The sequence below is a fragment of the Portunus trituberculatus genome, chromosome 46 (assembly GCF_017591435.1).
Source record: "Portunus trituberculatus isolate SZX2019 chromosome 46, ASM1759143v1, whole genome shotgun sequence".
Classification (NCBI taxonomy): Eukaryota; Metazoa; Arthropoda; class Malacostraca; order Decapoda; family Portunidae; genus Portunus; species Portunus trituberculatus.
Window position 1 is genome coordinate 9,179,058 of NC_059300.1, and position 27,500 is coordinate 9,206,557.

At 43.0% G+C, this 27,500-nt stretch overlaps 2 protein-coding genes across 3 annotated transcripts in view; one reads left to right on the forward strand and one right to left on the reverse strand.

Annotated features, from left to right (window-relative positions):
* Positions 1-27,500, reverse strand: part of LOC123519705 (uncharacterized protein DDB_G0271670-like) — a gene marked incomplete at its 5' end in the record, with an annotated part of 152,057 nt that overhangs the window by 18,990 nt on the left and 105,567 nt on the right. The window lies entirely within an intron of this gene.
* The window catches only part of LOC123519875 (Kv channel-interacting protein 1-like), a 194,641-nt gene that overhangs the window by 1,166 nt on the left and 165,975 nt on the right, over positions 1-27,500 (forward strand). The gene's annotated exons all lie outside the window — the stretch shown is intronic.

The window sequence follows — 27,500 nt, forward strand, 5'->3', positions numbered from 1 at the left end:
ACACACACACACACACACACACACACACACACACACACACACACACACACACACACTATGAAAGGTTTCTTTATTATATATCATGACATAAAAGAAAACAACATGTACAATTATTGCTGCAACTTTCTTTACAACAAAACAACAAACAGCAACAGCTACTACCTCTACTGCTACTATTGTTGCTGTTGTTATTGCTTTTGTTGTTGTGGTGGTTGTTGTTACTGCTGTTACTGGTGGTGCTGGTAGCAGTAGTGCCTCTACTACTACTACTACTACTACTACTACTACTACTACTACTATGAGTACTACTGCTACTACTACTACTACTACTAGTACGACTACTACTGCTACTTCTACTACTACTACTACTACTATTACTACGATTGTTATTGCTGCTATTATTTCTTTTCATTTTTTCATTACTACTACCATTACCATCACCACCCCCACTTCTACTACTACTACTACTTCTACTACTACATACTACTACTACTCTTTACTATTATTCCTACTACTACCAACACTATCCAATATATTACTACAAGCATTATTACCATTATTACCATCACTACAACCATCACAACTAATACTACCACCACCACCATCATATACATAGCAGACAAGAACCTCTATTATGAAAACCATTACTTCTGCTGCACCACTTTCGCCCCTTCTATTAATATTTGCATTAATACACCACCACCACGACCATCATCACCTGTGTTGTTGCTTTAAGAACGGTACACCGCAGGCAGACACCTATGAGCCTGAGTATCTTTCACACAAGTATCACATCTAATCAAAATGAGGTTACACTAGATAACAAGACTGAATAAAATAAAAATTGGAAGATGATGAATAAAAGCTTGGTTTGTTTTAGCATTATACACAATCTGATTTTATTGTATAGTTGAAAGAAGAATTATAGTCTTATACATGATTCAGAATGGTTAAGTTACATTATGTTGAGTTAGGTCAAGCTAGGATGATGTGTTTGACCTCGCAAGACTTTCATGGCCGTGTTGTAAAAAAAAAAAAAAAAAAGCACACAAAATAACCAACATGATAACACGTAACCTAGATCACACATCCATGCTTTGGCCAGCAATAGCACGACTGACACACACACACACACACACACACACACACACACACACAGCAGTAGCAGATGGAGCAACACACATGAGGACCACACAACACACTAAACTCATTCACAACATCAGCACAAACACCACACTCTACTTCACCACACCAGCAGCACCACACAACATTACTCGTAGCACCAATACACACTAAGGTCACACTCTACACACAACACCACACCAGCAGCAGCATGCACCAAGACCACATAACACACCAACACCACTCACAACATTACTCGTAGCACCAATAGACACCAAGGCAACACTACACAACACCACACCAGCAGCAACACACACCAAGACCACACAACACACGCCACACAGGGACCCCGGCCAGCACAGACTTCTGCCCCAGCAATGCTTCGTCGGTGCACTCAAAAAGGACGGGACATTATCTTTTTTTAAATGTTCAGTGCAAGACTACGTGCTTTTAGACCACTCATGTAAATCCAGGCCTACCGTGAATACCTCTTCACACACACACACACACACACACACACACACACACACACACACACACACACACACACACACACACACATTGTACCCTCTCACACATCCATAATAACAAAGGTTTGTACTTCCAGTGTGTGTGTGTGTGTGTGTGTGTGTGTGTGTGTCGCGTCGCTACTAAGTTACGTGAGAGACATTCATCAACATACGAACCGTGAGCAGGGAATTCGGAGCATCAAGATGGGAGAGAGAGAGAGAGAGAGAGAGAGAGAGAGAGAGAGAGAGAGAGAGAGAGAGAGAGAGAGAGAGAGAGAGAGAGAGAGAGAGAGAGAGAGAGAGAGAGAGAGAGAGAGAGAGAGAGAGAGAGAGAGAGAGAGAGAGAGAGAGAGAGAGAGAGAGAGAGAGAGAGAGAGAGAGAGAGAGAGAGAGAGAGAGAGAGAGAGAGAGAGAGAGAGAGAGAGAGAGAGAGAGAGAGAGAGAGAGAGAGAGAGAGAGAGAGAGAGAGAGAGAGAGAGAGAGAGAGAGAGAGAGAGAGAGAGAGAGACTAGACTTGCCCAGCAGAGACTTTACGAGCCATTAGAGGTATCCAATTTTCGTTTAAAAGACACCACATTAACTCAACATAGCCATCAACATACACAATCTACACGAGGCGCGAGACACATTCACCACCGAGCTTTTGAGATTAAAGAAGGGGGAAAAATTACTCAGGACTTTAAACTTTTCCCATCCGACCCTGGCTTCAACAGGCTATTAAAAGTGAAAAAAGGGCGAAAGTAAGTTCCTAGAATGTGAAATGAACAACTTGAAAAACCACCTGCCTTTTGAGACGACGACGGGAGGCTGGAATAAGAAAGCATGAGGAGGAGGAGGAGGAGGAGGAGGAGGAGGAGAGAAGGAGGAGGAGAAGGAGAAGGAAGAGGTGTTTAAAAGAGATGAGTTTATGCACCGCTATGCATAAAGTTGCTTATATTACTGTTGTTTTTTGTTTTATGTGGTTATAAGACAAATGAGGCAGAAAATGGAAGAATGGACATACGCGTTCAGTCTCTCCTTGAACTGCAGAGTGAGTAATGAATGTTACAATATTACCTCGTGGGGTTTGTGTCGATGGATGATATGGAAGAGTGTGCATGAGAGAGTGAATAGGTGAGTAGGCGCGATTAACAGCAACTCTCTCCTTTCTCCTCTCTCCTCTCTCTCTCTCTCTCTCTCTCTCTCTCTCTCTCTCTCTCTCTCTCTCTCTCTCTCTCTCTCTCTCTCTCTCTCTCTCTCTCTCTCTCTCTCTCTCTCTCTCTCTCTCTCTCTCTCTCACTTCTCTCTCTCTCTCTCTCTCTCTCTCTCTCTCTCTCTCCACTTGGTTCTCATCCTTCCTCAGCCTCATTAAACCCAGCACTTCTTTGTTCCTGTTTCGTTGTCCCTTTGCTTCATTCCTCTTTGTGCTTCATCTCGCTTCCTTTCCTCTTAAATCTTCCCTTATCTTACTTTTCCCTTCCATCCCTTTCAATTTTCGTTCTCCTTCTGCTTCTCGTTTTCATTCCTCATTTAATCCTTTTCTATCTTTGACTACTGAGCTTTGATTTTTCCTTCTTCCTTCAGGTAATTCCTTCATATCTCTTACTCGTTTCGTAATTAATATATGTTGTGTTCTTTTTATTCCGGTTTCTTGTAATCATCCGTAAAATACTTTGTTCTCATTTTCGCATCGTTTTTCTTCTTTAAAAGTTTCTAATATATCTTTTGGCGTTAGCTCATTTTTTTTTTCTGTCTGTTTGTATCTGTCACTGTGTCCGTCTTTCTGTGTGTGCGTGCGTCTATCTATCTGTCTGTCTGTCTGTCTCTGTCTCTGTCTCTGTCTCTGCTCTCTCTCTCTCTCTCTCTCTCTCTCTCTCTCTCTCTCTCTCTCTCTCTCTCTCTCTCTCTCTCTCTCTCTCTCTCTCTCTCTCTCTCTCTCTCTCTAATCCCGTTCGGCACTCCCCTCTAAGCCTGTTCCATATTCAACAAGATACACAAGGAAAAGTAAACTATATGTCCATCTGTTAAGTGAAAAAAGTTATCAAAGAATATAAAAAAACAAAACGCAAAATAGATGTTTCTGAATAGCATTTATGAACAAAACTGTAAGGGAAGAACTCGAGGCGTCGGGTTACTTGTTTATAAAAGAGTGGGTCGAGTTTGTTTTCGCTTTTTTTTCCCATTGTTGAATCCTATTTTCAATGTAGGGTAAAAGTTGTATTGGAAAATGGTGGAGGTATAGACCAGCTACCCAAATCTATTTTTCCTTTCTTTTTTTACGAGTGTGATAAAGTGAAAGGCGTGAACGATGCGTCACGGTTTGCAGATAGAGGGAGAGTGTAAACTGCTTTAACTGTCACCATTGTCTAGTCTCCGTGATGCGAATGTGAACTCAAACTACCTTACTGAACGTCTGAAGTTGTTATTAATTTCAGTCTTAACCTAACATTCTCAGGTCTCTCATTGGTAATTTGTGTTCTCCGCTTACCTTCCTCCCTAAACCGGATAAAATGCTTCGCTGGTTAGCTTTTTTTTTTTCCTTTCCTTTCCGAGCGTTCGTAGTTAAATGTCCATTCAGTTTTAACCTAACACTTTATCATTACTGGTCTCGTGGTAGTTTTTCTTCCTGCCACCTTCCTCCTTCAACAGTTTAAAGTGCAGCGACGGTTAGTTTGCCAGTGCCGCTGCGTGCCAATCTGTAGACCCAATTTGGCACAGATGCGAACCTTGGGAAGCCGATACTTAGCCAACACATCTGTTTATCGATTACCCGCTGCAATAACACAGCCGATGCAGTTGCCTTATGTTTCAGGAGAGTGGAGGTTTAACCTGCTTGACCTGCTATAGGGACTGGGGGCATCAGGGCGGCGAGGACAGGGAAAGTGTTGAGTGGGACAAGTGGAGGCGCAGTGTGAAAACGACTTGATGAAATAAGAATAATACAAGGAAGAGAAGTGTGAAACCGACTGATGGAAAAACGATGAGTATTTTGAACTACGAAGAAAGAGAATGACAGTGTGGGATAAGCGTAAGGACAGGATGAGAACGACCGGATGACGAGCGACGGAAGAAACCAGCTGAGGGAAGAGCGACAAATATTTAAGAACTACTGAAGGCGGAGAAAAAAAGTGAGTGATTCTGTGAAGCATGGCGAACACTTTGAAGAGGGGAGAAAAGAAGTAAAGGACAAGAGCAAAGGGAGTGTAATGAGCATCTTAACCAGAAAGAGGAGGAGAAAAAGAACAACTAAATGTAACATCATGATTATTTCTTAACTGGAGGGAGATAAATGGTGAAGAAGTTGAACGAAAAAAGCAACAATTATACTAAAAAGAAAAAAAAAATCCATTTAACATAAAAAGAAGATGGGTCTGGTGAAGAATCTAGAAAGCAATAAATTCAACAAACAAGACACAACAATGCAATTTGGCAAGGTATCATCACCTGACAGACCGACTCATGGAAACCTGGAAACTTTCAAAACGATGACGGTGACGACGAAAACTTACAGCAAATTGGCAGAGTTAACTACATGGCTAAGTGGACGGAGTGGAGGGAAATTTGCGTTACGTGTTAACAATATCAGATCCACATCTCCTCTGGTCCTCGAGGGTTACAGCTGTTCACAATTAATATCATGCATGCTGTCTAATTTAAATCCAGCTTCAATCAACTCGAATAATGTGGAGTAACAAGAGAGAGAGAGAGAGAGAGAGAGAGAGAGAGAGAGAGAGAGAGAGAGAGAGAGAGAGAGAGAGAGAGAGAGAGAGAGAGAGAGAGAGAGAGAGAGAGAGAGAGAGAGAGAGAGAGAGAGAGAGAGAGAGAGAGAGAGAGAGAGAGAGAGAGAGAGAGAGAGAGAGAGAGAGAGAGAGAGAGAGAGAGAGAGAGAATTTATCTTCTTCCAACGCGCCACATCTACACCAGAAATCGGAAGTTTTGATGGAAGACAAATCGAAGATGAAGGAAACAGTGGTAGGTATGAAGACCAAGCAAGTCGCCGCGTATCGCACCGGCATCTTTGCATCATAGACTTCCAGACTCTACCTTGAATACTCAGATGCTGCTCCTCCGATACTCGTACATATCATTATTGGATTGGTTTGGAATAAGAAGCAGGCTATTTTCATGAGGATAATTCTGTGTGAGTAGGTTTTCCTTCTGGTGACGCCTGTATTAACCTGCATCTTCGCACCAAACATTCTCCCGCAGCTCTTATGAAATTTTAAAATATTCTTTAGTGTTCTCTGCATCGACTACGGAGCAGCTCAGCCTTCTTCGAAAAATTAAATAAGTAAATAAAAATGGCAACGCTCCATTCAGCTCCCACGGGGGCACACTGATCCAATAAAGCCATGCAAATGAAGCAATGTTATTTGCAAAATTGATGATACATATTCTGCGTCAATTACTTTTAAATTCTGATAATCTTACACGCTTATGATATTTCTTGTAAGTACGTTGTAATTATGTGCCTGTCTAGACAAATTTTATTCATTTATCTATTTTATTATTTTTGCAGCAACATTTAATGAATAAGTAATCAGACGAGTAAATAATAACTGAATTACGAATGAATGAAAAACAAGTATTTCGGAATGAGAAGTTCTTAGAGATAGATACGAAGCTCCAAACTTAATTCTGTCATCCATTTACTTATGCAAATTACTCAGGCGCAAAATCTGTGTGTGACACGAGACTCTCTAAAGAAGCAGGAACTTCCTCTATTCTTCTCGGCATAGCAAAGCTCCTCCTGTCCCTCACTTCAGCCCCCCACCCTCTTTCTCTTTCTCTCTCTCTCTCTCTCTCTCTCTCTCTCTCTCTCTCTCTCTCTCTCTCTCTCTCTCCTCAGCGTTCCCTCCATAAAAAGCATCAGCCTTCCCAGTGCCGCCCTGCTTCTCTCTTTTCTAGCGCTTCTACCTTTTATTCCCATGATTTTTTAAAGGCACCAGACGTGCCCCTCAGGACCTTTCCTTCCCCACACTCTCCTTCACTCAGGCTGCCGGAATGACGCGGGGAGCAGGCTAATGCATTCTCAAGCATTCAAGGTCATCAAAATGGATTCTTCACACTTTATATTTTTCCTTCACTCAAACTCGTCAGCTTCCTTTACAACTGAAATTTCAACTGCCATTTCCAAGCATGTAAGAAGCAAGTTCTTTCACGACTCTAATGGCTTCGTTTTGCCTTTCGCTCTCTCTTTTTCTTTTGGTGTTTTCATCCTTACTCTTCACCAGCTTCACTTCACCATCACCTTAGAATCCGAAATGAACGCCTCTACCCGAGACATATAATCAACACCACAGACTAGACTAAGGCTCTTTTTCTTACATGCTCCAACATAACTACTTTCAAAGGCCAGAAAAAAATGATTAATGGAGTTCTAGTGAATGTTTTGTCCTATTGACAGAGCAAAATCATTATAAAATTATGAGTGGAACCATTAAATTTTCTTATTGATGAAGTTTACAGGCCTACAGCAACTATAAAGAATGAAAACAAGCCAACTGAGGTGACAACCCATAAAGAAAGAGCCACAGAGATTAACCAAAACCAGAGGATAAGCATCTTGAATCCTATCATTTGAAAAAACGCTCTCGAAAATCCTAATAACCTCGACTATCATTAATCAACCCTTCGACTGCCACTTGGTACACCTTTCCCCAATTACCAATCAGTCTGGGACATCTTTACTTGTTTTATGGCGAAATCCAATCTTTGAACTTGAAAGAAATTGCAAAACGTATTCTTTTCACCACTAGTTTTCATGTAGATGCTTATAGAGACATCACGCATTGCTTCTGGTGCTGCTCATTGTATCGTGTCGCAGTGAAGTGGTAGTAACAACAGACGCAGAGACAGTTGTGAATACGTTCCTGCCTCTATGCCGTAATTAGAAGCGGTGGTGTAAAAAATTTAAACTGTATGTGAACAACTGGTGAAGTTTCGTATTCAGCCAAAACGAAAAGGGAGGAACGCGTATACAGATATGTGGTGCTCAAACATAAATGAAAATAAAAAACAGGATATTTGTTTGCGTTTGTCCTGCTGAAATGAAAAACGGAACATGCATAACAGAGGTCCAGATGCGGGTCATCACAACGCGTATGGATAATAATGCTCGCACCGATAGTGTTTTTGGCCCACCTAGGGAAGCAAAGTGACCGAGAGAGAGAGAGAGAGAGAGAGAGAGAGAGAGAGAGAGAGAGAGAGAGAGAGAGAGAGAGAGAGAGAGAGAGAGAGAGAGAGAGAGAGGTGGGGTAGGCACAGAAATATAAATGATCAAAGAGAAATCCAGCACTATATTTTTTCATGAACTAGTATGGACTGACTCTCTCTCTCTCTCTCTCTCTCATATATATATATATATATATATATATATATATATATATATATATATATATATATATATATATATATATATATATATATTCTATTCTTTCCCTTGATGCCACCTATTGAACTGCGGTTTTTTTTATATTTTTTTTTTTATCATCCAAGAGCCGAGAAATAAATGTTGCGACGGTTCCCAATGACTTCAAAGCCACAGCGGTGTTTTGATGTTCCGCGAGCCACTATTGTTGTTTTGCGCTTATCACCAAAGAAAATTAATTAGTGCGTTTGTGTTCCCGGCTTTTTTTTTTCCTGTCCTTAAGCAGCATCCTTCCTTTGTTGTTCCCCTGTCTCCGCCTTCCCTCTGTGCGTACTGTCTGTAAATCTCTCTTGTCCTCCACCTTCCCTTTGTGAGTATGCTGCCTTTGCTCATATTCCTTCTCCCTTTGTATTCTATATTCCTCTTTTGTCTCTTGATTTCTTCCATTAGCACTCTCTGTCATTTCTCTGCTGCAAATCTATTTCTACATTTTTTTTCTGTGCCCTGTTTTCCTCTCTCATTTTGCTGATATTATGTACTTTCTCTGTGTTTGTGCCTATCCGAGTCATGGGTGTCACTGTACTGTCTTATCCCTTCCACTCTTCTCTGCCCTGTATCCTTCCTTCCGCATCTGACCATTCCTCGTAACTACATAACTACCTGAGTATCTTCACATCACACGCATTCTTCCTATCAAACCTCCGTCGCCACCTCATCTCGCCTGCTTCATCTTTTCCTTCTCCCCAGCAGGCTTCGGCTTTCCAATCTTAACTCACTTCGTCATCCCGCCACCGTCCTTATTTTCACACAATTACCATTATAACTTCACCTGCCGCCCACGCTTTCCCGCCCAGCCCATGTTTCCTGGTTGCTACACACGCGTAACTTCTCCCTTTAGTTCCTCGCATCATATACATCGTTTGAAAGCCTCGTTGCATCGTGACAAAACATCGCGGTCCTTTTTACGTCCTTGCTTTTGTAACGACCGTGGATACCGAACATGAATTTATCTATGTATCTATTCGTTAATGTGAGGAGCGAGCGCAGTGGACGATGAATTCAAAGCGATATGTAAATCAAGGATGCATGAGGAACGCAGGTAAAGAGGATGTCGTGTTTGTAACCACGCGGAGGCATCGGCAGCTGGTAGATCACGAGGCCTCGGATGTACGCTGTGAACTGATGCGGCGGGTTATTATGGGAAGAATGGAGCATGTAGAAGGGCGAAGCGGTGAGGGGGTGATGATTGGAAAGGGGAGGAAAGGCGAAGAGGGAGAGGGAGAGGGGGGAAGCCGGAGAGAGGAAAAAACATAGCAGCAGAAACGCAGTAAGGGAAGATTAGGGAGGAGAAGGAATATGGAGGGAAGGAAAGGAGGAAATAGGAGACGAAAACTGGCGAAAGGAAAGACGCAGCAGCCTGGGAAACGTAATAAGGGAGAAGAAAAAAAGAAAATGGGAAGGGATAGGAAGTGAAGTGAGGAAAGAAGAGAAAAAAAGAAAGATGAGTGGAGGAAAATGGACGCAGGGAAGGCAGAGGAAGGACGTGACAGCTTAGGTTAAAGAAATAAAGGGAAATGAAAAGAGAAGAAAAGCTGAAGGGAGGGAGCGAAAGTGAAGACGTATAAAGGAAAGAGAAGGAAGGAAAAAGGAAGGAAGGAAGGATAGGGAACAAAGGCAAGAAAAAGAAGCACAAAAGTAAGAAGGGAAAGAGAAAAGCTAATTGATGTGAAGGGAACAAAGTAAAGGAGAAGAAGAGAAAAGGACAACGGAAAAAAGAGAGAGGAGGAGAAAAAAATGGAAACGTAAAAAAAAAACATAAATTGGGAAAGGAAGAGAGGTGATGATTGGAAGGGGAAGGAAGGGAGGCACCGTGGGAAAGTGGACGAGTGGGAAAGTGGGCGAGTGGGAGGCTGAAGTGCAGAAGGTTCGTGGGGATGGAGTCTCTTTGCCGCAAACGAGGGAGGAAGATTACCACGTGGATAACCAACGAGCGGCGAAATTAGTGACGAAAACAAAGGGTAAAAAAACACTCACGTCAGATCTCTCTCTCTCTCTCTCTCTCTCTCTCTGAGAAAAATACACCTTTGAGTATGTTCCTTCTGGATCGCAAGGTTCCTACAACGATTTTCTCATCTGCCTTACACGCCTCCAGCACACGCCCGTGGCTCTGTTCCTTCATCAAAACACCTCAGCGCCTCCGTCCCATTCCTTCCTCCTCCCACTACTAGACTACACCTTGTCTTTCCCCTGCTCCTCCTCCTCCTCCTCCTCCTCCTCCTCGCAGCGGGTCATCACACCGCCTACAGCACTCTTCACCTGAATAAACTTTAAAGAAGCGGCACATTCATTGAGGTGGAAGGAAAGCCACCAGCTGCTTAAACACACCCACACATCTGACCAACCAACCACCCACCCACACACACACACACACACACACACACACACACACACACACACACACACACACACACACACACACACACCCCCCACACACACACACACACACACACACACACCCACACACACACACACATACACACACACACTATTGTTCTACCTTCAGCATTCAGTGAAACAGAATAAATACTTTTTTTTTCATGCCTTTTTCAAGCTCACTCTATCTCTTTTTTCTCTAGGTATCTTTCTCCCTTGCGCACATTCAAAACGATGCTATTCCCCAAAAGAGAGAAAGATCGAATGAATACTTTCCAATGTTTGTTCTTCACGAGGCGCTGCGAAATGTGAGGAGGGCCAGTGTTTGCGTTGAGGCCAGTGGGCGGAGGAGAGTGCATGGGTGAGGAGAAGCTGTCTGGATGGAGGAAGGGGAGGAAAAAAGGGGAAATGGCAAAGGGGACGGTGCAATGTAGGGACGAGAATTAGATGATTGGGAATGGGAATGGAAGGTACTGTAGGAGAGATGTGGGTAAAGGGAAGAGAACTATAGAGTAAGGAAAGCTTTTATAGGGAAAAATTTGGCTGAAGGAAATCGAGAAGGGGATGGGATGGGTGAAAGAAATTAAACATATAAAAAAGATAACACACAGAGAGAGCAAAAAACAAAAACTGAAGCTTCTGCGAGGAAACAAACGGACGAAGAAAGCGCTATAAAGGGAAAAGAAAGGCACCAGGTGAGGGCAAAAGGTATCTGTGGAGGAGCGAATACCTGGGAAGGGAAGGAATGCAGGGAGAGGAGGAATACCTTGTAAGAGGGATGAGAGGGGTGACTGAAGCAAGTGAGAGGAAAAAGTTATGTGGAAACGAACGAATGCCTGGTAAGAGAAGGAACGTGAGTGTCAGGAAGAAAGAGAGAAAGAGAGGAGGGAGAATTAATGTTTAGCAGGAAAATAGAAAGGGAGGGAAACTGAATAAAGATAGAGAGGGACAAAGAGATGGAATAAACTGTATAGTAGAAAGAAGTAATAGAAGTAGGAAGAATGAGAAAGGAAGGAAGAAATAAAAGAGAAATGAGAAATGGGAGACTGAATTTTTCGCAAGAGAGAGAGAGAGAGAGAGAGAGAGAGAGAGAGAGAGAGAATGAACTAAAAAAAAAGATGAAGATAATTGGAGATGAACGAAAACTGGGAAAAGAGAAAAATCCAAAAGAAAGGAAAACAAGGAAGTTGAATGCTTAGTAAGAGAATGATGAGAAGGAAGGAAATAAAAAAAAGTAATTGAAGAAGAACGAAAACTGGGAAGAGAAATATGCCGATGAGAGAGAAAGAGAGAGAAAAAAAAAGAGAAGGTGAATGTTTAGCGGAGAAAAAGAAAGAAAAAAGTGAGCGGATAAGATGTTGGATGATGAGATGAAGGAGTGAGATCAAAGTTAGGACTTCTGGTAAACGATCAGCATATTCTTAGCGCAAACAGGAAGATTTTTTGAAATGCCTGGACAGGAATTTTATATTACTTCAGAGCGAATGAACGTATGTGCAAGTCAGACAGACACAAACACAGACAGACAGAGAGATAGACAGACAGACAGACAAGCAAACAGACAGACAGACAGACAGACAGATAAAGAGTAAACGTACATAACTCCACAAGAATTTCGTGCGTGGTTCGTTTGAAAATGAAAGGAAAAATTCACCAGCTTGTCTTAGGCCTGTCTTGATCTGAGAGGCTTATCTTTGTGACCTTCCTTCCTGTTATCGCTTGTTCTCTTCCTTTCAGTCCCGGCACGACCTCACCCTCTCTCCTCCTCCTCCTCCTCCTCCTCTTTCTTCGCCACTGCTCTTTTCTCTTTCCTCCTTCCTCAATTAATCTTTCTCTCCCCTTCTCTCTAACCACTTAAATTCCTTCCTCCACCAATGGTATTCTCTCTCTCTCTCTCTCTCTCTCTCTCTCTCTCTCTCTCTCTCTCTCTCTCTCTCTCTCTCTCTCTCCACTTCACCGCCAGCATTCCTCTCTCCTCCTCTTCGTTTCTCCTCACGACCTCCTCTACCTGCAGCTTCATCCTTAAACTGTCAACACCTGCGATCGAACCAGGTACAGCTAATTAAGACACTCGAGGATCAACAGCTGGGAAGGAAGATCACGCGACGCCCCACTCACGGCTCCTCCCTGTGGTGGTGGTGTTGGTGGTGGTGGTGGAGGACTCTTCGGTGCCTCAACATGGGATTAAAATTTTGTTGCTTCATATTTAGCCTTTATGTGGAGAGAGAGAGAGAGAGAGAGAGAGAGAGAGAGAGAGAGAGAGAGAGAGAGAGAGAGAGAGAGAGAGAGAGAGAGAGAGAGAGAGAGAGAGAGAGAGAGAGAGAGAGAGAGAGAGAGAGAGAGAGAGAGAGAGAGAGAGAGAGAGAGATTTTCAAGGTGGTCTCATCTCAACTCACCTGGCTTACCTTTCTTGGTTACCTGCCTCATCTGGTGCGTCTTCTTTACTTTCTTACCTGAGAAAGGAAAATATTTGCCATAATGATTCTTCAAAGTTTTTCTCCTCTCACAAAAGAAAAAAATGCAGCACAAAATACTATTAAAAAAAAAATGTTTCTACACTGAACTGCGGCATTTTACTTCCACTTCTTATCTATCATCTTTCCACCTTTAATCCTTCATCTTCCTTCCTCTTACCCATTCTCTTTCTCCCTTCCCTTTCTCTTCTCTTTTTCTTGTTCCTTTTCTTTACCACCATCCCTATTTCTTGTTCTTTTCTCTCGCTTTGTAGTATTTTTTCACCTGCTTCCTGTTCCTTTCTTGTTTTCTTCCCTCACTTCCTGCTCTCCCCTCTCCCTCCATATATTTTTTCTTCCTTTTTCTTTGCCACACTTCCGTCTTTCCTTTCGTATTATGCCATTTCTTTACCTGCTCCCTACATCCTTTTATCATATCTTATTTTTGTTCGCTTTTTCTTCCTCATACTCTTCTTGTCCTTTATTTCCTCTTTGCTTTATTCCCTCTCCAGTGTTTGCTTTATTTGTCACATCAAGAACATACATTTTTGTTTAGGCTCTCATCATACACTAATTCTTTAACTAAAATCTCCATTCTTCCTTTATTTAATTCCTCTGCTATTCTTTCTTTTTACATAATATTATCGTTTTTTGTTACTAGTCTATTTTTCTTTACACTCGTAATAAAGAAATATATAAAATTGCTCCTTTTTTATTTATCCCTCCTTCAGTTTGTGTACATTATGTTTCCACCTTTTTCTCTTTCCCTTTATTTTCTTCTTTGCTCTCGACTTTTTGATGTTTTAAAAATGTTTCCTAAGTATCCGTCTATTTCATCTCTGCCCTCATCTTACACATACCTTCCTTCGCTGTCTTTTATTCACTTCTCCCATCCTTCCTGACTCTTGATTTCTTTTCTTCAACTCCCACCGAACTCCCTTTATCTTTTCCTCTTCTGCTCTTCCTTCCCTTTCTTATATTCACTTCTCCCATCCTTCCTGCCCCTGAGCGCACACACACTCACGGAGGAGGAGCGAGGAAAATAGAGTTTGTTGAGAGGGCGAGGCCAACAAAGGTTTGGATTCCCACCTTAGCACAAACATAAGGTTCCACTCCATACATTTTTCCCCGTGGACTCCCCCTCAAGATGGCGATGGTGAAGAAAAATTCCTGGTTTTCAATTTAAGTTTCTCTCGGAAAAGAATCTTAATGGAAAAATCCAGCTGGGATGAGAGGCAGTGCTGTGATGGGAGACGACCTTTGGATTCTCTCTCTCTCTCTCTCTCTCTCTCTCTCTCTCTTTCTCCCAAGCGGCGCCACGTAACCTCGTTGCTGCGGCGCCTTATATCAATAAAATAATCAATCTCTCTATCAATCAACTCTCTCTCTCTCTCTCTCTCTCTCTCTCTCTCTCTCTCTCTCTCTCTCTCTCTCTCTCTCTCTCTCGTGCCCTCACAATCACCATCACCACTGCTCATAACTAAATTCACCACCGTCTCACCAATCTGCAGTCTTCACACAATACTCCACCCATTGATTCTCCTGCACTTGTCCTCAAAGATCCTAAGATGGTCCTTTATCGTCCTTTATTGGTGCTTTGTGTCGTATGCACCAGAACCTTCACCACCATCACCACCACCACCAACAACGACAATACATGTTTTTTTCCAGTTCTCTTTTGGTCAAATATGTTCTTTTCTATTGTTTTTAATTTATTTTTGTCAATACCATAAGACATTTCACCACCACCACCACCACCACCACCACCATCACCACTATCGCCACCATCACTATCTCCAAATACATTTTCTCTCTCTCTCTCTCTCTCTCTCTCTCTCTCTCTCTCTCTCTCTCTCTCTCTCTCTCTAATTTACTTCCAGCCAAATATCTTTCTATTGGTTACCTGACACGTTCAAAACAACACACACGTATCCCTTATTTGTTTCTGGTAATCGAGTATCTCTCTCTCTCTCTCTCTCTCTCTCTCTCTCTTCTCTTCTTCTTCTTCTCTCTCTCTCTCTCTCTCTCTACTTCACATATTCACAAAGATCCCTCTCATTTCTGTCTCCATCCAATAAACACCGTAAACATCTCCATTTCTTCCCTCCACTGGTTATACATGAAGATATGGATGTGTTGGGGGTAAGGGAGGTAAAAAGAAGAAGAAGAAGACATATAGTGTAGAAGAAGGAAGAAGGAAGATGAAGAAGAAGAAGAAGAAGAAGAAGAAGAAGAAGAAGAAGAAGAGAGAAGAGAGAGAGAGAGAGAGAGAGAGAGAGAGAGAGAGAGAGAGAGAGAGAGAGAGAGAGAGAGAGAGAGAGAGAGAGAGAGAGAGAGAGAGAGAGAGAGAGAGAGAGAGAGAGAGAGAGAGAGAGAGAGAGAGAGAGAGAGAGAGAGAGAGAGAGAGAGAGATACATACATACAGCCACATATAATAAACACAAACACCATTTTTCATTTATTTGGCATTATTTTTCTCCCTTCGTCCAGGCTTGCCATCCTTCCTCCCTCCCCAATCCCCTCCCGGCGAACAAAATACAAACCAGATATACAAATAAAACACAACACATGGGCACAGCGGAAGAATTTTACACGTTGCTCACATTTATATTTCATCCCGATGCTCGAAAAGTAGTTGACCAAAAGTATGAGTTAACACCTTCAATACTGGGACGCATTTTCACCTTGAGTTATTGTCGTGATTTGACGATTTTATTTACATTAGGAAGGATCTACGGAGGTCAGAAGTTGAATACCCCAGAGTCTTCACCATTTTAATCCCCATGTAGGTTTCTGAAGCTGTATAAAATCACCAAATAGTAAGCAGAATAAATATGAAGACTTGTATTGGTACTGAAGGAGGATTAAGAACTTCCTTTTTGCTTTTTTTTTATCCTCCGTTGCTTTATTAATACTTATCCCGTTTCATTTTTTACCTTTGTTTATACGGAAGAACTCTCTCTCTCTCTCTCTCTCTCTCTCTCGCTATCGGGATTTCCGGAACGATATAATGCAATGCGATGAAGAACGACTAACTGAACAAACTTGAGAAGAAAGGTGCATTTCATATCAGCCAGACAAACGAAAGACGCCCAGTAAACGAGATTAGCAGGAAAACAAAACAAGCCAACAGGAAGCAGGCAAAATAAACGCACACTATATACAAGGCAAACTGCTGGCCATTCGGGGAGTAAAGATACAAAAAAAAACACCATTCCAGAGAGAGAGAGAGAGAGAGAGAGAGAGAGAGAGAGAGATCCCGTGGGCAGCCAAAGACATTTCCGGAGCAGATCTTCACGACTCAGGATCTAAACTTGAACTAAACACTTTCCGCCGCGAGGAGAGCAAAGCGTTTATTTTGGCGCACTAAGAGACGAAGCAAAATGAGAGAGAGAGAGAGAGAGAGAGAGAGAGAGAGAGAGAGAGAGAGAGAGAGAGAGAGAGAGAGAGAGAGAGAGAGAGAGAGAGAGAGAGAGAGAGAGAGAGAGAGAGAGAGAGAGAGAGAGAGAGAGAGAGAGAGAGAGAGAGAGAGAGAGAGAGAGAGAGAGAGAGAGAGAGAGAGAGAGAGAGAGAGAGAGAGAGAGAGAGAGAGAGAGAGAGAGAGAGAGAGAGAGAGAGAGAGAGAGAGAGAGAGAGAGAGAGAGAGAGAGAGAGAGAGAGAGAGAGAGAGAGAGAGAGAGAGAGAGAGAGAGAGAGAGAGAGAGAGAGAGAGAGAGAGAGAGAGAGAGAGAGAGAGAGAGAGAGAGAGAGAGAGAGAGAGAGAGAGAGAGAGAGAGAGAGAGAGAGAGAGAGAGAGAGAGAGAGAGAGAGAGAGAGAGAGAGAGAGAGAGAGAGAGAGAGAGAGAGAGAGAGAGAGAGAGAGAGAGAGAGAGAGAGAGAGAGAGAGAGAGAGAGAGAGAGAGAGAGAGAGAGAGAGAGAGAGAGAGAGAGAGAGAGAGAGAGAGAGAGAGAGAGAGAGAGAGAGAGAGAGAGAGAGAGAGAGAGAGAGAGAGAGAGAGAGAGAGAGAGAGAGAGAGAGAGAGAGAGAGAGAGAGAGAGAGAGAGAGAGAGAGAGAGAGAGAGAGAGAGAGAGAGAGAGAGAGAGAGAGAGAGAGAGAGAGAGAGAGAGAGAGAGAGAGAGAGAGAGAGAGAGAGAGAGAGAGAGAGAGAGAGAGAGAGAGAGAGAGAGATATCCCGTGGGCAGCCAAAGACATTTCCGGAGCAGATCTTCACGACTCAGGATCTAAACTTGAACTAAACACTTTCCGCCGCGAGGAGAGCAAAGCGTTTATTTTGGCGCACTAAGAGACGAAGCAAAATCAGAGAGAGAGAGAGAGAGAGAGAGAGAGAGAGAGAGAGAGAGAGAGAGAGAGAGAGAGAGAGAGAGAGAGAGAGAGAGAGAGAGAGAGAGAGAGAGAGAGAGAGAGAGAGAGAGAGAGAGAGAGAGAGAGAGAGAGAGAGAGAGAGAGAGAGAGAGAGAGAGAGAGAGAGAGAGAGAGAGAGAGAGAGAGAGAGAGAGAGAGAGAGAGAGAAGTACAGTCTAGAAAAATGGTAGTCAGTAAGTGAAAGAAACACGACGAGAGAGTACAATGACAGTAGAAAGTTAGGTGTGAAGATGTCAAAGAAAAGTAAGCATGAGTGGGACAGGTGAGGAGAGAAAGAAGTATCGGAAAGGTTAACGTTAAAGATCAGAGCATGGAGGCGAGAGGAGTGAGATAAGGTGAGCGAAAGAGAGATAAAATAATAAGGGAGTGTTGGGAATAGAAGGGTCAAGAAATAGGTGAGAGAAAAAGGTGTGAGAGAGTTCCAGATAGGACGATGGTGAGTGAGATAAGAAAAAAAAAAGAAAAGAAAGGGAGATAAAAGAAGACAGGTGAAGGAAGATAAAAATGTTACATACCTACTACTGCTACTGTTACTATTATTATTACTACACTGCTACTGCTACTGCTACTACTACTACTACTACTGTCACTACTAATTCTACTACTATAACTATTACTACTACTACCACTCATACTATCACTACTACAATTATTGCTACTACTACTACTACTACTACTACTACTACTACTACTACTACTAACACTGCTACTACTACTGCTACTACCACAGCTACTACAACTATTTTCCTTTACTATTACTATTATTTCTGGGTTTCTATTCAATTACAGCGCCACAAGGACCCGCCAACAAAAACAGCTTCCTCACAATACTGATTTCAACAAAGGGCATTGACTCTTGAGGTTAACAATTTCTCTTTTTCCCCTCATCTCTTCCCCTCCTCCTCCACCTCCCTGACACACCACTATTTCTTCCCCCTGTCTGTCCTCCTCTTCTCTCTCCTACCCCGTCCTAACTCTCTCCTTTTCTCCCTTTCTGATCACTCTTTATCTTCCTTGTTTCTTCCATCTGCTTCCTTCTTCCTTCTCTTCCTTCTCTTTATCCAATTTCTGTTCTCTTTTTCTCTGGATTTTACCTCTCCTCCCTCTTTTTTTCCCTCTCTGTACCTCACTTCTCTATTATTCCTATTTCATTTCTTTCTCTATCTCCTCTTCTCTATTTTCACTTCCTCCTTTGCTCTTTTCCACGTCTTTCCTCTCCTCTCCACCTTCTCCATTCACTTTCACGTCCAGACCTTTCCTTCTCTCTATCCTTCCCTTCCATTCCGTCCCTCCCTCTTTGACCTCTTTCCCAGCACTTTCTTTCACCTTTCCACACGCCCCTGCCTCATGTGAGCTCAGGTGAGGCCGGACACAGCTGCTGGTGTAGGTTAAGTTTCCAATATGTATATTCGTTGGTGTCAAAAACTCACTCAGGTAAATGCAGGTGAACCCCTCGCGGACATGTGAAAATTTTAAAGCATTAGGGTGAGAGAGAGAGAGAGAGAGAGAGAGAGAGAGAGAGAGAGAGAGAGAGAGAGAGAGAGAGAGAGAGAGAGAGAGAGAGAGAGAGAGAGAGAGAGAGAGAGAGAGAGAGAGAGAGAGAGAGAGAGAGAGAGAGAGAGAGAGAGATTTTCCTTGTCAATTATGTTCTCTCTCGTTTCATGTCTTTTATTTTTTTCAATTCGTGTTCATTTTTCAAACCACATCGAACTGACGACTTTTATTTGTATATTTTCTCTATTTCTTCCTGACAGCGTATGACAAATTTAACACTCTCTCTCTCTCTCTCTCTCTCTCTCTCTCTCTCTCTCTCTCTCTCTCTCTTCAAAGGCAGTAGGTCGGGTAGTTAACCTCTAATGATAAAGACGTTTCATGGATGATAACATTATTTAAACCTCCCTTGATGCACTTTTGTTTTGAAGACGTTAGGTTAGGTTGGGTACGCTTGACTCACTCTTTACTCCTCTCTTTTCTCTACCCGTCTCTCTCTCTCTCTCTCTTTTCCTATCTCTTTCCCTTATATCATTCCCAATATGACGTCTTATCGTATTTTTTATTTTTCTGCCTTTTGCTATGCCTTCTCTTTCTCCCATCATTCTATTCTCTCTCTCTCTCTCTCTCTCTCTCTCTCTCTCTCTCTCTCTCTCTCTCTCTCTCTCTCTCTCTCTCTGTCTCTCTCTCTCTTTCTTCCAATTTCTTTCTTCCTAACCTCATACGACGTGCTATCATTTTTTTTATTTCTTTGCCGTGATTTCCCTTTTCCTCCTCCTCCTCCTCCTCCTCCTCCTCGTCCAACCCATTCAGTCCCTGGTGTCTCTAAACTTCCTGTGTGCATTTCCTTCACTTCGGTATTCCTGCTTTTAGCCTCATTCCACGGCCCAGGTCAGCGTCCTCTCCCTGGTGGAACCCCAACTGTTCCTCCGCTCACCCGTCACTGCCGCTCCTCGCTCACCCTGCCACTTCACCCTCCACGAGCTACGTCCTCCCTCTCTCTCTCTGATCACACATGCTGTCAGATCCCTGTTTCAGTCCTTCTGGTTCCTGCACCGGCAAATAAACGAGGAATTGGGACGAAAAGTTTGAAATAAAAGACTGCTTCGTTGGGATCAAATGGCCAGAGATGTTTGTCGCAAGTTCAGTAAAAGAGGGGAGGTGTGTAGGGGAGGGGAGGGTGTGAGTCGTCTAAGGAGTAAAAGTCCTGTTGTTTACCCCCAAGGAAATGAGACAGAAAATGGGATGAACTCAGAAGGGTGGAAGGGAGGGAGGGGATAGGAGAACGTTGTGATGGTGCTACGGATTATGAGTACTTTGTGTTTGTTATGCTTATCGCCAGCCTATCATTTCATCTAATCTCTTCGTTTTTCACTTGCAATGATCTAAGACTCCAACTCCCCCATTAATTCAACATCCATACTACAATTCCTAAGATAAGAGAACGTTGTGATGGTGCTACGGATTAAGAGTACTTTAGGTTACGTTTGTCGCCAGCCTATCACGTCCTCCATCTCTTCGTTTTTCACTTGCATTGTTTCTAAGACTCCAACTCCCCCATTAATTCAACATCTATACTACAATCTCTATCAATTCCGCCTCACAAAACTTCAAAATTAACTCGTTATTGAAGTGGATACAGTAACTTTTTCTCAATGAGTTGGACTTTTCCCCAATCCCTGAATTCTATATACTTCTACCATCGTACAGCAACGGCCCCTTCACTTCTCCTATCGATGCCCCCCCCCCCCACACACACACACAATGAATCTCTCACCTGCATTACATCTGAACCGCTTCCACATGAATGCTCGGCCTGATAATGCGACAGACTCTCTCTCTCTTTTCTCATTTCACACTTGCTTTAAGGGATTACTGATGGTCTTGCAATAATGGCGTACTGAGAGAGAGAGAGAGAGAGAGAGAGAGAGAGAGAGAGAGAGAGAGAGAGAGAGAGAGAGAGAGAGAGAGAGAGAGAGAGAGAGAGAGAGAGAGAGAGAGAGAGAGAGAGAGAGAGAGAGAGAGAGAGAGAGAGAGAGAGAGAGAGAGAGAGAGAGAGAGAGAGAGAGAGAGAGAGAGAGAGAGAGAGAGAGAGAGAAAGGGTGTCACGTGTTACTTTGCTTTGTGTTGACGTTTGCTGTCGCTGTACAAAAATGCCAACCAAAATACCGGCGTTTTTCTCCTCTTCCACCACCCCACTCCCGAACACGCGGCTGAGCGGGAGAGGGGGCGCGTCAGTCACTCTTGCCTGCCGCCTTGACACTATGGAATATAAATACCACAAGCAGGATTTAGTGAAGGAATAAGATGCAACGTCAGTAAAGCATGGGAGGAAAAGACACAATAGACGGTGACTGTTTGCTTTATCTAATTCGCTGTTAGAAAAAAAAAACGAAATGAGAGAGAGAGAGAGAGAGAGAGAGAGAGAGAGAGAGAGAGAGAGAGAGAGAGAGAGAGAGAGAGAGAGAGAGAGAGAGAGAGAGAGAGAGAGAGAGAGATTTACGAGCAGACTAAAGGGACAATCAACAAGAGACTGCTCAAGATACTCACAAATACTTGGAGATTAAACTCCTTACATAATTGGTCTCCTTACTAATCTCCCTCTCTACCACCACCACTACCACCACCACCACCACCACCACCTCCTCTTCCTCCTCTTCAGTTTTCTGTATAAAAAGCACATGAAACAATAACAAAAAGTAGAAATAAACCTTGTCCTTTAAGCACGCCTCATATTTCTTCCACCATTCTTCCTTCCATTATCCATTTCCTCACCTCTGATTCATCCTCTTTTTCCCTCTTTACCATTCTGTCCCTCCCCCATCCTGCTCTTCTCCATTCCCATATCCCTTTTTCATCCTTTTCCTCTCCACCTTTTCCCCATCATTCCCCACTCGTCCCTCTGGCCCTCCCTGCCTACCTATTCCTTCCAGTTGTGGTTCTGTGGATACTTAGCAAATTCAAGTCATGGTTCTCTGCATTTTTGTTTCTTAGTGTATGTAAGTATATACGTAGATCTCTCTCTCTCTCTCTCTCTCTCTCTCTCTCTCTCTCTCTCTCTCTCTCTCTCTCTCTCTCTCTCTCTCTCTCTCTCTCTCTCTCTCTCTCTCTCTCTCTCTCTCTCTCTCTCTCACACACATCGTCCCATGTAAACCCATCCGTCCTGCCTCGCCTCATCCAATCCCGTCTCAGTTTAGCTTATTATTATCATTTTTTTTTTCATAATGCAAGTTTACATACTAACAGAAAAATGATAACAAGGAGCAAGGGAAATGAGAAGGAGGAAGAGGAGGAGGAGGAGGAGCAGGAGGAGGAGCAGGAGGAGGAGGAGGGGGAGGAGGAGGAGGAGAAGGAGAAGGAGGAGGAGGAGGGGAGGTATAGGTGGAGGTGAAAGTGGAGGTGGAAGTGGAAGAGGAGGTCGTGAAGGTGGAGGTAGAGGTGATGATGGTGGTGGTGGTGGTGGTGGTGATGGTGGTGGATGTGGAGGTGAAGGTGGTAGTAGTGGTGGTGAAGGAGGAGGAAGAAATGAAAAAAGAGTAAGCCAAGAGCAGAAAAGAAGAAAAATAGAAAAATAGGAAAAAAAGGGGAAAAAAACTAGAAGAGGGAAAGGGGAAGAGGTAAAAACAAGGAGGAGGAGGAGGAGGAGGAGGAGGAGGAGGAGGAGGTAAGGTAGCCAGGTAAGTGGAAAGGAAAGGAAAATAATATATGAATTTCAAATATTTATGAATAATCAAAGTAAACACGGAGGGAAAGCATAAGAATTAAGTGGCTTGGGAGGGATTACGTTATTACCTGGAGTGCCCACTATCCGAGAGAGAGAGAGAGAGAGAGAGAGAGAGAGAGAGAGAGAGAGAGAGAGAGAGAGACTGACTGACTGACTTCTCCCATTATAACGGGCGCCATCCTGACTGCTATTCCCCCCTTCTCTCTCTCTCTCTCTCTCTCTCTCTCTCTCTCTCTCTCTCCCTCTCTCTCTTACTTTCTTTATACTTTTCTTTTCTTTCTCGTTTTCTTTGCCTTTTCCTTAATTTTATTGGGGTTTTCTCTTAACACTTTTCCTTCACTTTTCTTAAACTTTCTTTTCTTCCTCGTTTTCTTTTATCATGTTTATTTGTTTCTCCCTTTACTTCCATTAGCTTATCCTCCTCCATTTGCTCATCCTCTACTTCCTCCTCCGGGTGCAGCATATCTCTTACCAGCGACTCTCTTCCTCCTCCTCCTCCTCCTCCTCCTCCTCCTCTTCTTCTTCTTTCGCTTAAGCTAATGCCATCTCTTTCTTCCTCACCATTCTTCTCGTCTCTCACTCATATGCTCTCGTCTTCCTTCCCTCCTCTTCTCTACTTACCTCTTTCTTTTTAAACATATAGTACTGTAATCTCTCTCTCTCTCTCTCTCTCTCTCTCTCTCTCTCTCTCTCTCTCTCTCTCTCTCTCTCTCTTTGTCATCCTCTATTCATTGTTGCGTATTTATTAATTTTGTTTATTTCTTGATTTGTTCACTTTGTCTCCCTAAAATTTCTCTTATTTCAGCTTATTTAGTCCGATTTTTGTGTTCGTTCAGTGTGGTTGTTTTCATTTTCTTTAGGTCAACTTATTTTCGCTACATTTTCATCCTATTTACCCCTTCAATCAAGTCTACCGTGTTTTCTATCCAATATACCTCTGATCCACTGTTTCTATGTCTTCTGTGCTATTTATCCACTTTATCAGGTCTTCTTCCGTGTTCCTTCTTTATCCCTTCAACTTCTTTTTTTTTTATCCTTGTCACTTGTTGTCTCTCTTAATCCATCTTTCTATTCCCTCATTTTTATTTAGTATTCTTCTCCTGCATTTCTTTATCTGTTCAATTAATTCTAGCCTTTGTTTCGTTTATTTTTTTCTAAGTTGCTCCTAATATCTACGTACTTGGATGGACTCTTCTTCCGTGTTTCTTAATTCGTTCAGTAATTTTTTGTCCTTGTTTCTCCAACGAGTGTAAATCATTCTTCTATCCAGCAAAATGTAGCAACTCCTTCGCATTACTTTATCGGCTTAACTATCTTCCATTCTCGTCTTACCAACGCCTCTAAATCATCTTTCTATCCACCACACATTTTAATCACCTCTCCTTCCGTATTTCCTGACCCTTTCATCTTCCTCTCATCCCAAACCTTCCACCTCAGTTTACTAGCTTTACCACATGCCACCAACGTCCCCTATGTCTTCACCCTATTTTCCACGGCCTACTACTATACACCCTTCTACCCTTAGGCAGCTCTGGGTCCCGCGTCATCCTGTCACCTTCCACGCCTCCCTCACCATGCCGGGGGCGCCTGGTTGGGTCCTCCCTGACGAGTAATTAATCACCGCCGGCTGCACTGCTTCACCTCATCCTACCTTCTCCTTTCCGGCCCGGCCTATTTTGCTCTGGCTACTTCATTGGTAGCCTTTGTAATGCGTTCCTTTGCCTCATGCCGCTGTAGAGAGGTATTCTGAAACACTTCTGCGCCGCAACTTGACTACATTGAAAAGGATAGTGGAAGACGTCTTTAAGGGTGTTTTTATCAGAGTGAAGTATAAACAGATTTTTACAATACGTGCTAACAGGGAAATACTCGACAACATCATTTTTTTTTTTTTATCTTGAGTCTTAAAAAATATTCTTGGTGAGAGAGCAGTGTATTTCTGAATACGGGCCTCCTGTTGTTGGAGGAACGACAGTAAATCTCCTTAGTTACCATTTCGTTAAGGGGTGTTATTTATTGCGAGTTTTCCCAGCTCTCTCCTGCACGTGTAATGCTGTATTTACGCTTCTAATACTACCACGCATTACAGTGTCGATTCTGACAGATTTACGGGGCTGGAAAATAGAGTAAAAGGCTATTCTGTTATATGTGTTCGTTCATTCTTTTTCCCGCAGCTTAAATTCACTGGCTTATACATAATAGTTTGATGTTATATGACTGCGCCATGAAAGGGAAGTCATTTACGTATAATTCTATTGACGGGAGAGGATTTTTACAAACACAATCAAGGACAACAGTTACAAGGGAAGAGCTCGTTACGGTGAGGTCTCAGCGGGGATATGCGTTACGTAATATCACACATGAGCTCTGAATGGCCGGAGGAGATGAAGGAGAGGAATGGAAGTGTCGACGTAAAAGGAAAGCGAGTCAGGATGATCTATAGACTTCCCGGCAATGCTATTTATATCTCCAATTGGGTGGTTGGTCTTCAGAATGGCGAATCCTATTAAGAAGGGATCTACGGCCAACCAGCCAGCCAGCCAGCCAGCATGAGGGTTTCGGCCTGTGTCGGAGGAGAGGGGGGAAGAGGGAAGGAGGGAAGGAGGGGTCTGCCTGTCGTTGTTCCAGTCTTCCTGTCTGTCTATCTTACTGCTTCACTTCTCTGTCTGTCAGTCCATCTTCCTGTGCCCGTCTATCTGTCTGTCCCTTCATCTTCCTCTCTATTTCTCCACCTGTCCATCTGTCTGTATACTTTCATTCCTGTCACGTCTGTCTGTCAGTGAATAATCATCAAATAATCAATGAATTACATAGTTAGTCCTTAGGTCAGTCTCTCTCTCTCTCTCTCTCTCTCTCTCTCTCTCTCTCTCTCTCTCTCTCTCTCTCTCTCTCTCTCTCTCTCTCTCTCTCTCTCTCTCTCTCTCTCTCTCTCTCTCTCTCTCTCTCTCTCTCTCTCTCTCTCTCTCTCAAAAACGTATTCTCAGTCTTATCCACCTCCCTCCCTCCGTCCCTCTGTGCCCTCCTCGCATTACCCTTCCCCTCGCCATCCCCGTCACTACTCAAGAGGCGCGCCCCTGGAGACCGCCTCGCTCTAACAAAAAATGATATATACCGCAAGCCCTCGCCTCCCTCAGCCCTCATATTTCGTTTAAGATGACAAAAATATACTGGGGACATGATATATCTTTTTGTACACTCAGAGGGACACGGACGAGGGCTACAAAGTTAGAGTGAGCGTGAGAAAGCGAGAGTATGTGTGTTGAGTATGTTTGTGTTGAGGGTGGAAATCTTACTTACTATAGCCTTAATGTTACAGTTGATAAAATCAAAGATGAAAAAAAGTGGGTGATAAACGAGCTACATTGAGATCTGGGCGCATTATGGGGATTCTACAGCGTCCCAAACGTCTGGACACATGATAATTCTAATTAACTAGTTTTTCTTTTTACTCCAGCAGATAGAAAGGGACTGAAAAATTTACTCGCTTATACTTTTATTCCCTCCTTCATTCATTCATTTACTCTCAGGAGTGTGATGAAAAGACGAGTGGTAGTGACGGGAGTAGTGAATGGTGAGAGGCTGGTTTAAAGGAAGTTACTTCAACATCTGATACTGAAAAATTACAAACTGATCTTCATAACTTTACCTGTGGCCTGTGGGCAGAGGAAAACAACATGTCGTTTCATAACAACAAACTTGAACACATGTCCTATAGGCCTAAAGGAATCAAAGATGAATACGCATACATACAGCACCTGAAGGTTCCCAGATAGACAAGTAGGATTATTTAAGAGACCTAAGAATCATCCTCAGCTGTGACGGAGACTTTAGCCAACATATACATAATGTGGTAAAGAATGCACGAAGTCAGGCTGGCTCGAGCCTTCGTATTTCACGGACACGAAAAAGTCTTCCAATGGTGACGCTATACAAATCTCTCGTCACATCCTTACTAGAGTATTGCTGTCAGCTGTGGAACCCATGAAGAATCGGAGAGAAGCAGTCACTAGAAGCAATTCAACGATCGTTCACCAGTAGGATAACTGCAGTCCAATATCTAGACTAGAGCTCAATCTCTACTCATTCGAAAGGCGAAGAGAAAGATATGCTATTCTGTACATCTAAAAAATACTGACCGGAAAAGTGCCCAATAACATAAATATACGATTTGGCATCCATCAAAGACGCAGTGGCCTTTGATACATTAAAAAGTACACACAAAAGCAAATATGAGAATCAAGACACTAAAAACAAATGCCTTTGCGATAAGAAGACCACTCCTTTTTAATGCACAGAAGCCTGCGTGACTCACAAAAACAGAGTCTTGAAAGATTTAAAATTAAGCTCGACAAATTCTTACGAACAATACCTGATCAACCCAAGCTGTCACATTACTAGTTCAGTGCTGTCAGCAACAGCATAATAGACCAACTAGCGCAGAGACGAGCAGACGGGTTATACTAGTGCATGATGGTGCACCAGTGTGACCACGGGCAGAAGCTACTGCTTTCAACTGTCTCCATAGGATTCATAGTGTGTGTGTGTGTGTGTGTGTGTGTGTGTGTGTGTGTGTGTGTGTGTGTATCGAGCTTATCATTCCTACTTCGTTTTATTACGGAAATGGCAAATGTGAAGAGCGTCACGAAGACGAGAAGTTGTGGATAAAGGAAAGCAAACCTTTGCTCCTGAAGTGTGCACTGATATAAACATGGATTGTACTATACATTGTTATTAAGAGAAAACAAAAAACAAAACTTGACCTCCAACTCCTTACAAATAAAACAGCGAACTCCACATCCTTACAAATGAAACAGCGACATCCATGTCCTTACAAATAAAAGAGCGATCTCCATGTCCTTACAAATAAAACAATGAGAAGCTGAGAAGAAAAAGGCTCTGATGGAGGCCGACGAGAAGTATGGGGAGCTGATGCAAGAGACGAAAGCACTAAAGGAAGAACTGGCTGTAGCGAATTGTAACAGTTCACTCAACAGATCCTTTAACCTCTTCAGTAACGAGACACACCTTTACCACGATTTTTGGATATGATTAGAC